Source organism: Artemia franciscana, chromosome 4 (assembly GCF_032884065.1).
Source record: "Artemia franciscana chromosome 4, ASM3288406v1, whole genome shotgun sequence".
NCBI classification, from domain to species: domain Eukaryota; kingdom Metazoa; phylum Arthropoda; class Branchiopoda; order Anostraca; family Artemiidae; genus Artemia; species Artemia franciscana.
The window spans coordinates 5353288-5369121 of NC_088866.1; the positions used below are offsets into that span (position 1 = coordinate 5353288).

Genomic DNA, 15834 nt, shown 5'->3' on the forward strand with positions numbered 1-15834 from the left:
GCTACTTAATTAACGTCTCCATAAGAGCCCATGTTAATTTGAAATTTTTAAAATTTATTGAGAAGTTATATTTACACACATGCAAGTGATTAACTCAGTCGGTAGAGCGTGGAACTTTTAATCTTCTGGTCAAGGGTTCAAGTCCCTTACGGGCGGTTTTTTTTCACCACATCAAAAAAATTTTGATAACACCTGGACAGCTTATCATTTGAGAGATAACAGAATATTAGCTTCTTATGAGCAAAAGAAACATTTCGGTCATTCTATCTATTTTTTTTTTCTATTTTATACAATGATTTAAAAGCGGGGGGGGGGGTCCTCTCCTAATTCCTGTACGAGGAGTACAGGAATTATTAAATTACATCCACCATGGATTGTAGAAAAAACGTACAGAAATAATATGAAAAAAACTTCGTTTTCTTAAAGAGTTAAAGAGGCTGCGTCCCAAAGTCGAACCTTAAAACGTACAGGAATTAGAAGAGGCAGTTGGGGGGCTGCCGCCCCCCAAACCCCCGCTTTTAAAGACTCTTTTGTACAGGTTTTTTTGTGGGGGGACTTCATTGTTACTAATTACTAGTTTCGGCGCAATGGTTCTCCTGTCCTCTTGTGTTCAATATTTTTCGAAGTTATTCCATTATTCATTCATTTCAATTTTTTGTTAATTAAAAGAGGACCTTTCCGAAGCCAAGAGCGGGGGGTTAGCAAAAAAACAAAAAACCTGTACAAAAGAGTCTTTAAAAGCGGGGGGTTTGGGGGGCGGCAGCCCCCCAACTGCCTCTTCTAATTCCTGTACGTTTTAAGGTTCGACTTTGGGACGCAGCCTCTTTAACTCTTTAAGAAAACGAAGTTTTTTTCATATTATCTCCCGAAAAATCAGTAAAAATGGAAGCTCTGGCTCAACAGCGCAGGAGTTATCATACATTTTTATCACAGTAGTATAACCCTTGAAACCATAGATCACAAGTAGAAATTACTGCTTTTATTTGCACAACCCTGAGGTCAAATAGCATCTAAAATGCAGCCTAGGCAAATTCTAATCCTATGGTGGTTTTCTCGGCGCCTATCCCTTCTAATATTATGTTTAAACAAGTTGTCAAAGTTCTCTAGTAAAGTTCAACCTGAAATAATAGAATATAGTGGAATAATACAAATATATCAGGCCTCGTACGTTCAGCCAAGGAGATGTTAACTGGCTGTTGTTCTGGGCACTTCTTAAGCCATCTTTTCCGAAACAAACAAACAGACAAATCAATCAACGATTGTAACTTTCTAGATAAGTATATAGCTTTTAACCAGCTGATTTAAATGGAGTTTCGTCCACAAAACCTTAAATGGAAACTCGGCTTCATAATACAAATGTCCAACAGGCCTATCCTGCAATGTTAACAAAATTCCGCAATGCTAAGTAGTAGATGGCGGTATTGGGACACTTGGTCCGGATGGGCGATGGCATACTACCCCATAATGCCTGGTGATGGGTTCTCCTAGTATTGGAAGGCATGGACAGCAGTAAGCGATGATGGCCGAAGCCTAGAGAAAGATGCTTGATTGGCGAGAGCGTGTTTGAAAGACCCGTAGACGCAAGGTCTTCAGACATCCTTATTAACAGGCACCATTCCCGCCTAATGCACCAGCGATGTGGGAGGAACTAAGCAACTCTAAACACGCCAGGCATTATGTATGTCTTGAAGACAGTATTAATTTGTTTATTGACCAATACATTTATTCAAGCGATCAATTGATCTTCATTAATTACTATTTATTAAACCATCATAGATTTAAAAATCATTGGTGACCATAACAAAATTTTCCGATTATTTTCTAAATTATATTTAATTCTCTTGAATTGCTTTTGTGAAGACAAAATTTTCTAAATAAACCTGGTAATAAGCATTTTACCAGGCAAAATTAATGAAACCATATTTAGAGAAAACTGAAGACCGATGAGCACAAGCACATAACTTGTCTGTTATCAAAAAGTTGCTGGCTTGGACATCTCTACTATTTACCTCTTGTCTTTGCTTATCGCCATGCTTTCGGCTATTTCATACGTGACTCTAAATCTCGCTTTATAGATATAACTCTACAATTTTCTCAAAGCCCAAGTCTAGTCGGTACGTATTTCGCAGTGATGATCGAACCAGTAATTTGATCAAATACTTATGGTTTTGAAGTTGCTCTATGGAGGCGGTTATTAGTTGTCTGTCCAAATGCTTAGGATTTTGATCTAAGCACTTATTTGTTCCTATCAATACAGCGAACTAAAAAAGTGCGTAGTCCCTTATTTTGAACTCATTGGCAAAATAACAGTTATTAGGACACTCAGAAATTCTCTGTAGCCGTCTTCGGAAAAAAAGATCAATGAAACTTGCAAGCGGGGCTTCCCCGATAAAAAGATAACTAAAGGTAAGGTGGAAAAAAGATACATCTTAGGTTTTATAGCGCTGAAAGAATTATGTTCTGTGTAACAATAGTCAATAGTACAAATTAATGTAGAATAATAGGGTAGAATTCAAACAAAATAAAGAGAATAACAATGGAAAGTAAACCAGTGCCGGTTCTGGCCTCTCCTGCACCCGAGACAAAATCTTGATTAGCGCCACTCCTGTCTCCCACGAAATTTTCAGGCCAAATTTAGATAAAATTTCATTTATTTACAAAATTTTTTTCATTTTATTAATTAATTATTTTTTTTTTAAATAATTAACCATTATTAATTATTTCCTATTTCTGAATTATTTTCATTCATAAAATGCGCCTTCCACTTTATTGCTACAATTTCAGAAATATTATAACTGTTACTGCCCGTTACATTATTTGCTTTAGATTTTGCGCCCCTAAAATTCCTGCACCCAGAGAAAATGCCCCCTCTGTCCCTCCCCTAAAACCGCCTCTTAACTAGACAGAATAGTAGTGTAGAATATAGCAGAGTAATACCACTACTACGACTAACAACTGATTGCAGCACTGATTGCATGATCGAAAAGCAAGAGATCCTCAATTGAGAACTCGATACAATTTATTTCTTAGAACTTCTTTTTCTTTACTTTTCACTTATTGGCTAATAATAATTGCACTTGTCACTTATTGGCTAATAAATTATCACTTACTTTTCACTTATTGGCTAATAATAAAGTAAAATCTTCAGCAGCAAAACAATTGTAATAGAAATAAAAAATCCGAAGCATTCTGCTTCTATAGATTCTTAATGACGGTTTTTAAAAAAAAATGACGGTTTTTAAAAAAACTGTCGATTCTTAATGACGGTTTTTTTAAAAAACCGTTTTTTATTCCACCCACACGTGTGGGGGGTATAACTTAACTCATTTTCAAAAAGTGTCATATAACTATTGATTTCGGCATTGCAAAATTTGACAGCAAGGACTAGAGCACTAAGTTAATTCGTTACACCAGTGCAATAAAGCCATGAAGGTAGGACTAGAGCTGTGGAGGTAGCATTAGAGGCATGATACTTACACGCAAAGGCAGGTTCAGAGTAAAGAATCTATTTAAAGGTACAACATATAGTGGACAAACCCTTGCTTAGATCTATGTCTGCAGGTGCAAACAGGTCAAAAACCATTTTTGAGGATTCTTGGCTATTCTCCGAGGTACGGACCAACGTACACATTACATGGAAATGTTTTTAAATTAGAATGTCCGTTCTGATCAATAATCATGACGGTATTGACGAAGCTCTAGGATCACCAGTTTATACTTCAAAAGGATAAATAATGGCATCCCGGACGTGACAACGTTCCAGAAGCGAAACCGTTCCGAACACGAGTTTAGGACCACTTCTTAATATGGCAATGATTTATGTTACGGTGGCATCCATGTACAACTAGGCAGTATCTCGGGGAACGGTACAGACAACATAATGTTCGTGTATAAGAGGTATCGATACTATTCAAGAATATTATTCCATCAATATCCGCTCAATATCAACAATTGGAATGTTTAGAACCGGAAAAATACTATGTAGTCTACAGGGTCATATCCAGGATATTTGTTCAGTGGGGAGGGGGAGGTTTACAAAAAAGAGTAGCGATTATCAAGGTTTGTATGTGCACATTCTTTTATACGTATTTTGCTACTTCTGTACGAATAGGACAAATGTTTTTTTTTTTTTTTTTTTTTTTTTTTTTTTTTTTTTTTTTTTTTTTTTTTTTTTTTTTTTTTTTTTAGGGAGGATTCAAACCTGGTACTCCCCCCTGGATGCAGGCAATGATACGCAGACAACAATAATTTGGGATTTGGTATATTAAAATTAACACAATCTTCAAGAAAATCCATTTCCCCAAAGAAACGATACGCTTTTCATGCGATACCATGTAACATTAGGAATAACAGAAAGGATAGCCAATAGCAAACAATTCACTGAAAACGATCATCCCTGTTGAAAACAATGAAAGAATGTTTAATAATGAATCGCTTAAAATAATGATAAACTCATGCGCACATACTAGTCAGCATCTTCTCGTAGACGCATTCCATATTCCCCGGAACAATAGATATTGACTTCCAAATCATCAATAGATGTATGGTTGGTGGACAATTAGTTTAATCCTGTAACCATTGATGGGGTGAAGAGAGAGGGCAGCAACAGGAAGTAATCTGCATAGCGACATTTCAGAAATGACGGAAGTGGCTTCCCCACTGAAGTTTAAGTTTCCCAAAATACATATGATTTTGCAGCCCTGTCTACAGCCCTCACTTGCCACAAAAAAAGAAGATAGTTAGATCATGGGAACCATTTAGTTTCATGTCCATACATTCACCGAACCAGATTTAGGGTATTACTTCCAACATTTACTGCCAGTGAAAAAAAAAATAAATAAATGAATATTCTTCTAATTTCACACATTTTTATCAACCTTTTCAGCGTGTTTTCCAGTTTAAATACATTCAAAATTTAATTAAATAAAACAGAAAAAAATTTTTTTTAATGAAAGTAAGGAGCAACATTAAAACTCAAAAAGAACAGATCTGTATATGAAAGGGGCTATCCCCTCCTCAACGCCCGACTCTTTACGCAAATCTTTTTATTATTTATGACTGAAATGACTGAATGAATGAAAGAAAAGATTTTGAACCTCTCATACACGTAATAATTCATAACCGTTTTAAATTTTAATACTGTTCTTTACTTTCAGTAGAAAAAAAACTATTTTTTTTTTATTTAATAACAACCACAAGCCGAAGACATACTATATGTTTGTTTATATACACATAAGAATCATAGTTATGAAGTTGCTTAAGATGAAATTAAATGCTAAGATTGGCCGAAAAATAACACAAACAAATAATTGTTTATATCGGCCATTATTTAACAAAATTTGAACTTCAGCGCAAAGAGCGAGGTATTGACAAGGGGGCAAACTCCTTCACATACGTAATATGATGAAGTTCACCCCTCGTCAATAATTCACTCTTTACGCTAAAGTTCAAATCTGGCTCCAATTCTTTACGAATGACCCCTGAATCGCAAAGGCCGTTTAATCACAATAAATATCTCTTTTGAAATTACTAAAAATATATTAGCGTAAGGAGCGAGGTACGTAATAATTTCTGTTATTTTGAAGTTTTAATGTTGCCCCTTACTCTCAGTTGAAAAAAAATGTGTTTTTCATTTAATTTCTGATTGTTTTTTAAATAATGTTGGAAAATCCAGCACGCCTTCATGGAAATTCTTTTCCCCCATAAAAAATTCCTCCATGGAAAGATCCTCCCATATAACTCGATCCCCCCCACCAGAAAAAATACCCCAGAAAACGTCTGTATGCTTCCCAATAAGCAACATTATATGTAAACAATGGGCAAAGTTCATAAGTTGCAGCCCTTCCCCTGGGAGCTGTGGGGGATTAAGTCGTCCTCAAGGACATAGATTTTTCAATTATGCTGAACAAAATGGCTATCTCAAGATTTTGATCCGGTGACTTTGGGAAAAAATGAGCGCGTGAGAGGGCCTAGTTGCCCTCCAATTTTTTTGGTTCAATTAAAAAGGGGCATTAGAACTTCTAATTTCTGTTCGAATGAGTCCTGTCGCGATATTCTAGGGCCACTGGAGCGATAGATCACCCCTGAAAAAAAACGCATCCGTGACTTTTTTTCTGGAGAAAAAATACAAAATTCCTTTTTTTTACAGATAGGAGCTTGAAACCTTTACAGTAGGGTTTTCTGATACGTTGAATCTGAGATGTGATTTTCATTACGATTCTATGACTTTTAGGGGGCGTTTGCCATTTTTCGAAAATTAGGCAAATTTTCTCAAGCTCTTAACTTTCAATGGGTAAGACTAGGCTTGATGAAATTTCTATATTTAAAATTAGCATAAAAATATGATTCTTTTTATGCGTCCATTGGTATCAAAATTCCATTTTTTAGAGTTTCGGTTGCTATTGAGCCGGGTTGCTCCTTACTTACAGTTCGTTACTACGAACTGTTTGATTCAGTAGATCGATAAGGCTGAATCTAAGCCCTGAAATTACAGCAAAATTATAATCTTATGTTGAAGCATTTAAGCCGTAGGACCACAGAAGAATGAAATTCCATGATTTTTCCAGGGAACATACACCTTGAAATGAAACTTGATATTTTAACCTTTTCAGGAGTTGAGTGAACAAGTAAACATTTTCCCAAGAATTATTGCCACAGGTCAATTTTTTGTCGTCTATTTCAATCTTTATAAATTTTTTATCGAATGATTAACTTTGATCAAAGTAGCGTAGTCTTTGGATTAATTAATTTTCTCTGACATCTGTATTCTAATCCTAATAGGCGTATCTGTATTGCATGTTATTGCAACATTTTTTTAAAAACTATATTTGGTAGGTGCACATTGTTTTTATACCTGCCGAACGGGCTCATACACCTCTAGCCCTCCATCGGATTTCCTAGAATGGTAGATAGAAAGATAGAAAACCGCAAAAAGAAAAGCTTACAACCATGTCAAAGGGGTCGATGTAGACCCCTGTAACATATGACATTCAGGCCTCTATGTCATAGGGGTAAGCAAGTTCTCTGGTTCTTGGTGTTACTTTCTAATTAAATTAACATATGGCATTTAGGCCCCAGTGCCATAACGACAAGTAAACTCTCTGGACCTCTACATTGCTTTCCAATTAAGAAATATAAAATTTAAAGCTGTTGGACTTGGTTGTACAAGCCGACAGCCAGGTTTGAAAGCATAGAAATCAGGAATGCAAGGCGACTTCATACCTGACATTCAACGCAAACAATGTCAGATATTTTTCCTTCAGAATTTTTCCACACTTTTGTTTGGATGTCGCTAATGACAAACATTGAAATGGAGTCAGCGAACGGAATCCAGAAGAAATAAATTTGTGAGGCAATCGTAGAACAATAATTTGTCGGAAGAAATAAATAAAGTCACCAAGACAAAATATTTTTCGTCTGGAATTGAAATTTAAAATAAACAAATAAAAAAAAACGCTATTTGGCAGAAGATACTTTCCACAAACATATGCCATGAAACTGTAAAGCAAGAACAATTGAAGGAACTTCATAAACATGTTTTCATGCCATTTCTGAACAGTGAGCGTGCCAAATGGCACCGCTTCGTAAAGAAATTAAGTGGAAACTCATCAAAACCAACTATTACAACAACGGACGATAGCGGACGATTACTGATGTCTCGTGCTGTCAATGCCTTCTTAACCTCTATAGGCACTACATTTGCTCTTGTGACTACTCAAGAAAAAGATTATCTGCTTGAAGACTTCCCCAAGAAGATTCCATTGAACTCAGTGAGCTAGATGTGTACAAGGAGCTAAGAAAAATAAAAACAGGAGTCTCACCTTTTCCAAGGGAAATCCATGCAAAACTTATCCATGAATTTTCTATGTTCCTCGCCCTACCCCTTTCCACTCTGATTAATCAATGCTTTGCTTCCGGAGTGTTTCTCTCGCTTTGGAAGAAAGCACACACACATGTCACTCCAAAGGTAAATCCACCTAAGGGTAGTGATAACTTGAGACCCATCTCCCTAACCCCGTGCATTGCGAAAGTGACGGAGCCTTTCATACTTCGCTGCCTGTTGGCTCAAGTGAGTGAATCCATAAACATATATCAGTACGGAGGGCTCTCGAAATAGGGAACTTCCGTCTACCTACTAAGAATTTTCGACCGTATTCTAAAGTCACTAGAGACCCCGGGTTGTTTTATTGAACTAGCTGTGATCGATTTTTGCAAAGCCTTTAACTTTCTATCTCATCTCAGTGCATCCCTTAACTTGAAGCGAATGGGAGCCAAGCGTCAAACTCAAGCAATTGTACTTGATTTTGTGTCTGGACGACAGCAGAAGGTATTTGGGTATCTCAAAATTTTATCTGATGTAACTAGGGAAAAAAGGCATGAGGAGGGAGGGGGCTAGTTGCCCTCTAATCTCTTTTGACTCTAAAAAAGTGAAGTAGGACCTTTAATTTCCAATCAAATGAGCCCTCTCTGAATTTTATACGAGCATCACTTCTATAAGAGCCATATTTCCCCCTAGTGCATAACTTAGAACGCCTGCTCCCAGATTCTGGGGGTCGTGTCAACCTCAGAGTTTTCGCTATATGATCTTTGAATTTTTTTTTAACAAAATAGATACCTCAAAATTTTTATTGGATATATTTGGGGAAAAAAGGGCATGGAGAGAGGCTAGTTGCCCTCCAATCACTTTTAACTCTTAAAAAGGACACTAGAACTTTCTATTTCCAATCAAATGAGCCCCATTGAAGTTTATAAGACAACACCTTCCATATGAAGTACCTATGGGAAAAAATAAGTAAATAATAAATATTGGAGCTATGTGATCTTTACTATAGGCAACGCTATAGCGTTGCCTCTGAAAGGAGAAGCACATAAAATGTCCTTAACATCCAGCCCCCCCCCCAATCTTCTGATTCTTGCAATGTTGGAGATGCAATTTATTATATATTTCCACACAATTCACCAAGGTTTGTGCTTTATTCCAAGGGAACCGGTGCCTTTGCACATAGCTGTACTGATATGCCTTTTCTTCCCTTTTTTTTCTTTTCCTTTCGTAAAAAGAGCATGCCTTTATTTAGTTAATATTCGATAAGGTATAAGGGTTTATTATATAAGTAATTTCATTGAAAAAAGAAAATTATCAGACATGCAATCAATTATATTCCGAATAGTACGCCCTTGCTCTAGGTGTACTTAGCCCGGTGTATAAATATTATATTATTCGAAGGCAAATCCTTACCCCGCCTAGAGATTCAGATTGTGCGAGCATAAGACTAAGAACCAAAAACTATGCGCGCAGAAAACTTTGAAAGGGAATCCTGGAACCGCCAATAATAGCAAGACACGACATAAAAGAAATGTATAACAAAAGATAAAAAACTTTAAATACTACAAAATATTCCCCCAAAATTAGCATGATTTCAAACCTAAATATGAGAGAGAGAGTTTATTTAGAAAATGGGTAATAACTTTTTGCTTTTTGGGCTTATTCTTCCCCGTCAAAAACGCCAAAATTCTTTCATATCATAATACGGGACAATAGTCAAACATAACTTTGACAACTTTTGCTTGTTCCAGGTCTTTTAAAATTACCCAATATTTCCAAGCAGAGTAACATACTGCTTAGCATGTCTTCCTTTTCCCCTCGTAACGCATTACAATGCGGTAAAATATGAGAACTGCCTGGAAAACCATACGTGGATGGAATCACGTGCGCTTTACCAGCTTCAATCGATCTTTTCAGCGGGAACATCTAGTTGAAACTCTATGTTTTATATGGTTCTTCTGGTGGTCAGTCATTGAGACAGAATTTCCTGAGAGATTTATATCGATTTTTGTCTGTATTTCGTCGCTATGTCTGGCGAACTAAAACAACAGGCGACAAAAAAGTTCATTAAGATTTATTTGAGGGGTAATAGTGATGTAGGTCCTTGTCTTTCACAAGGTTAAACAGGAAAGAAATAAAGCTAAACCCTCGGGATAGTTACAATTTTTTGCCTCGCATTAAACGCGTTTTTAAGGTTTTGATTACTACAGGCTGTGGTTCGTTTTTTACTAGGTTGCATCTATTGCTGCAACCAAGATCTGTCTGAATCTTATCCTGAACATTATGGAACCTTATCCGACTATAAAATCTTACTTTAACTTTGAAATTTTAGATATAAGGAAGATTCCAAGAAAAAACAAGCCTAAAAAAATAAGCAAACCTTATAGTACAATAAAAATATATAATAAAATATACGCAACTTACAATATAATATAAATAATAGCATATAATATAAATAAAAATAAACTTGTAATAAATTATAATAAGCCTTACAATAAAAATAAGCAAACCTATCATTGTCCCTTTTTCCACATTTTTGAGTGATAAGACTTGTTGAGAGCATTATCATGTTGACTTATATAAATAAATTAATCAAACAAAACCATTAGCACACGTGGCGATTTCTCTTATGAAAACAAAGACATTTATTTATAGATTGAACTTCACTATGACGCATTAGACAATCGGACAGAAAATACTTTTAAATAATGACATATTTGTCCTGCCTATTCAAAGTTTTAATTGGTTATCATTTATTTTCCGCAATTCCAGATGCATTACCGTAAATATAAAAGTATTGTGTTGGTAGGGTGTGCATAGCTCCTCGTTAAGAGTAAATCTGCTACATCATACGCTCCTTGATTTATATATAATTTTCGAGAGAAGACTGTTACAAAAAACATTTTAAAATATGGAAAAAAATTTGTTTATATACATTTTTGTTATATTTTTACGTGTCAGCATTTTTTGTACAAAGGGGTTGAACCCCCGAACTCCCTAAGTATAGCCTTGAGCATCAGGCATGCACGCATAGGTCAGGATACGGTGGGACAATGCTCCTTCTAAAAAGCTCAGAATATTTACGATTCTTCCGTAATTAATCTAAACATTCATATCAAGGGTTCTCCCACTTTCCACCACCTGGTGTACATCTCAGAGTACCACACGTCCTGTGTACACGATACAATACAATCCCACCATACAATGTACACGATACACGTACGTATATCACATACACGTATCACGATACACGACACGTGTACTGTGTACACGATACAATCCCACCATAAATCGCATGGTTTACGCAACGCATAGCGGTTCTACCATACCTGGCATGCACAACAAGTTGTACGTGATTTCTGAAAGTTTGTAGCCCCTTAATTAAAAAAATCAATTGCTTTGTTCTTTTCCAATATCACCCCTTCTTCCCGAAACAAATCTTTCAATAAGTTTTTGGCTACCCTTGGCACCGTGCGAAATCGATGTATTTAAACGCTGGACGCGCTTGCTTAAGTTCAGAATATTTTTTGAGATCTAATTCCTTTGAGCTTCTATGTTTTTTAGATAAATTTTTCTTATGCTGCTCTTCGAAACACCAGAAGGAGTTTTAATCACAATTTTAATGTTGAGACACGAATTCTGTGAAACTACCTATCTGAGAAACGATACGTTATTTTAGTTTTACAGGTCGCTTGACTTTTTAAATATAGACAGTGATATGACTTAATAGTTACATCATTCTTCCACATAGTTATACAATACAACAAAATAAAAACATCACCTCCGTAAGGGGGTCTACCTTTAGAAAATACATTACAGCGCCCTCTTCCGACTCAAATACAAGAAAAAGCAAAATAAAATTGACAAATTTGATCAAAGGTTGACACCCCCCACCCTACCACGGCGTCCCCTCCAGTCATGGCAAACTGGGCAGCTACCCAGTTGCCCCCTCCATTTTAATGGCTCTGAGCGAGATGCGTTTAAAGTGCCAAGGACATCGAAATGTAAAGAATTTTTGCCATTCGGGCCCATCTTAGGTTTGTACATGCCAAAAAACCACAATTTTCTAAGATTTTTCTTTTGGTTGTTTCAAAATTATGAAGTTTTAAGGAGGGTTACATTTTCGTCTGTGTTGCCATGCTAGACATGAAAATAAACAAGCAAAACCATGACATGTTTTTCTTCCGTACAAATTCAAACAGTAACAATTGATTCCCAAATACAACTAAACATTAGAAAGCAAGACCTTCCTATGCTACTTAGCGCCTAAGCGGTTTTTAGCCTTTTTTTGCTGATTTTCCACAGGCATTAATATACAAAATTTATTGATTTCTATAACCAAAAATTAAATAGCTGCATAATGAGGTTCTTCTTCATCAAAAGCTGAAATCCTAATTTTCCATTATTTTTTCAGACAATGTAGCTGTGCAAGTTTCCACAGATTCAAAAACTCAAATTTCATTTTTACTTTCACTGGGACTTTAAAAGAAAACTTCGTAAATACCAAGTATCAACTACATAATATTTGGATTATATATATTATATATATTTTATTTTTATTATTATATTACTATATAATTTTATATTATATAATTATTATATTAATTATATAATTAAAATAATAATTATAATAATATTATTTATTATTATTATTTATTATATTATTATTATTTATTATAATATTAAAATAATAATAATAAAAGATTATTATATAATTAAAATAATATCCACAAAGCTGGGTTCTCAAACAATCACAATGTACGAAAAGGTACATGTAACATTCGAAAAAATACGAGATTATCCTCAGAATTTATTTTCATCCACATTCATTTTCCCCGCTTTGTCTGTCGTCAGACTGCACCTTTGGCTAGGCAAGTGCAAGACATTTAGAATACCAAACAGTAATTACAAAGCTCTGTCTGAAAATGTAGCTACAAACTAATAAATGTTGTAAGATTTTGGACAAAAAATGGTCTGGCATGAAATATTATTAAGAAATAGGAATTAAGTTTAAACAATATTAACTAACTATAAACTACTAGTTCATGCAGTATCTATACAACCTTGTCTTCAACTGTATTAGTAAATTAGGGGCGGATCTAGAGCAAAATCTTGGGGGAGCCTTACTGTGATAAGGATCCCAATATTTCACAAAATTGACAAATATATCTTAAAAAAGAGTAAAAAAGAAACAAAATCAAAGAATGAGGGTGCTAGAAAAAATCTTGGGGAGGGAAGGGACAGGGTCACCCATCCCCCTGGATCCACCACAGTAGTAAATGTCATACGGAAAAAGAAAAGAATGGTAACTAAAAAAGAAATAATTGTATATATCTCTGTTAATGTTTCCTCGAAAATGGTAATGCAATTTTTTTTCTGAAAATTGGCTTACTAAGATTAAGCCTTGAGCATAATTGAGTTGAGTTTCAAGATGTAATTTGATTTTTGACAAATCAGTTGATTTCTAGTTTTTAGAGAAAGTCAATCCCGTTTGATAGCTATGATGTTGGTTTTCTATTTCTAATTGCTTTCCATAAAATGCTTCGTATTGAGGCAAAAAAAAAAAAAATCACAATTATAATTTGTTGCCCATAACCGTTTCAACCAGCTCATGCAAGCTTTACGAACTACTGTTTATAAAAGAGTTCGAATGTTACACGCCTCCACATCAATTTGGCCTTCAACACGGCATTGGACGTGTAGACGACCTTGGAACTGTTGCTAATGCCCTACTTAATGCTTCTTGTACAGGTAGTTCACTCGTCTTGGTGAGCCATGATGTTCGTCATGCCTTTGACTCCTGACCCACTCCCTTATGCTTTTAAGGACAGTTAAAAGGAGTAAATCCGGCTAAATTTAGATCTCAAAGGGATATGTATGGTAAGCTACGAGTTCGTCTTAAAATCCCTCTTAAGCAAAATGAATAGGCAAGGCTACTCGATACAAATATACCACTTAAAAAAGGAGACAGGCAAGGTAGAATTGCCTCACCTTGTTATTTCAGTAACTATGTCCTCGGAGCTCAGGACCAGTGTGAGATGTCTTGCATTCTCTCTGGCCTCAATATCTCCTCAGTCACTTATGCTGATGATATTTTTAATATTAACCGAACTTTGGATAAAATTTCGGAAACTTTCCGAAAACTGCAAGCAGAATACTTAAACTCTCGTCTTGAATTTAACGCTGCGAAGTTTTAACCGTAACGGCACATTTCCTCATGAAATTGAACTTGAGAATTAAAGATCTGCCGTCTGACCAAATCATTTACCTTGGTATTCCCACCGGAAAGACCATTTCTCATGCTCTTCATCTCCTAACAAAAATCCCCGAAGGCCGCAAATAGACTGCCTATGCTACCATAGTCTCTGCTTAGCTTAGTTTCACTGAGCTTGATCTCCCCCACATCATCTACATTGCATGCTTCTGGAAGATTCTTACAAATGTCGATAAATTGAAAATCTGCTCTACTTTTTTCTGTTTCATAAAATAGCTACTGAGATATACAATTTAGACAACAAATTCAAAACTCATCAAGAGTCTTCACATAGCAGATCCTACTATAGCTGTTGCTAAACTTACGGAGAAACACAACCACAAGATTCCAAGACATGTTTGTAGCCAACTCCTTGAACTATAGTTACCTTGTCATCGTTGTATAGTGATATTTTTTTTTCTCTTTGCAGAGCTCTGTCATTTTCGTTTTGTAACAAAGCCAGTTTTTCAACAAATGATATATATATATATATATATATATATATATATATATATATATATATATATATATATATATATATATATATATATATATATATATATATATATATATACACAAACACACACGCTGCGAAATCTGACGTCTTGCACTTCAACTGGAAAGGCCAACTTCCTCATGAAACTGTACTTGGGAATTAAAAGATCTGCCCGTCTGACCAAATTGTTTATCTTGGTCTTCCCATTGGAAATACCATTTCTCTTACTGTTCATATTTTAACAGAAGTCATCAAACACCACATATCGGCTGCCTAGGCTTCCATAGTCTCTGCTAAGCTTCGTTTCTATCGCCGTTATCTCGCAACGCTGAACAAAAGTGTTGATCTCCCCCATATCCTCTACATTGCACCCTTTTGGAAGATCCTTATAAATGTTGATAAATTGAAGATCTGCTCCACTTTTTTCTGTTTCGCAAAAATACTTACTGAGATATCCAGTTTGGACGCGCAATTCAAAACTCATCAATAGTCTTCACACAGCAGATCCTACTATAGCTGTTGCTAAACTTACGGAGAAACACAACCACAAGATTCCAAGACATGTTTGTAGCCAACTCCTTGAACTATAGTTACCTTGTCATCGTTGTGGAGTGATATTTTTTTTCTCTTTGCAGAGCTCCGTCATTTTCTTTTTGTAACAAAGCCAGTTTTTCAACATATATATATATATATATATATATATATATATATATATATATATATATATATATATATATATATATATATATATATATATATATATATATATATATATATATATATATATATATATATATATATCATGAAAAGAGAAATCACCAATGCTACAGCACAAACACACACAAAAAAAAAAAAAAAGAGACAGAAGGAAAAAAGGAAGACTGTTTTCCTAAATTAGTGATTAATATAGACCAGCACTTGAATGAGGCCTTAACCCTACTCATCCATACAATCACATATACAAACACACACGCTGCGAAATCTGACGTCTTGCACTTCAACTGGAAAGGCTAACTTCCTCATGAAACTGTACTTGGGAATTAAAAGATCTGCCCGTCTGACCAAATTGTTTATCTTGGTCTTCCCATTGGAAATACCATTTCTCTTACTGTTCATCTTTTAACAAAAGTCATCAAACGCCACATATCGGCTGCCTAGGCTTCCATAGTCTCTGCTAAGCTTCGTTTCTATCGCCGTTATCTCGCAACGCTGAACAAAAGTGTTGATCTCCCCCATATCCTCTACATTGCACCCTTTTGGAAG

The 15834-nt window shown here is 35.4% G+C and overlaps 1 protein-coding gene across 2 annotated transcripts in view; it reads right to left on the reverse strand.

Moving 5' to 3' along the window:
• LOC136025899 (uncharacterized) overlaps positions 1 to 15834 on the reverse strand; it is a 120250-nt gene that overhangs the window by 40209 nt on the left and 64207 nt on the right. The gene's annotated exons all lie outside the window — the stretch shown is intronic.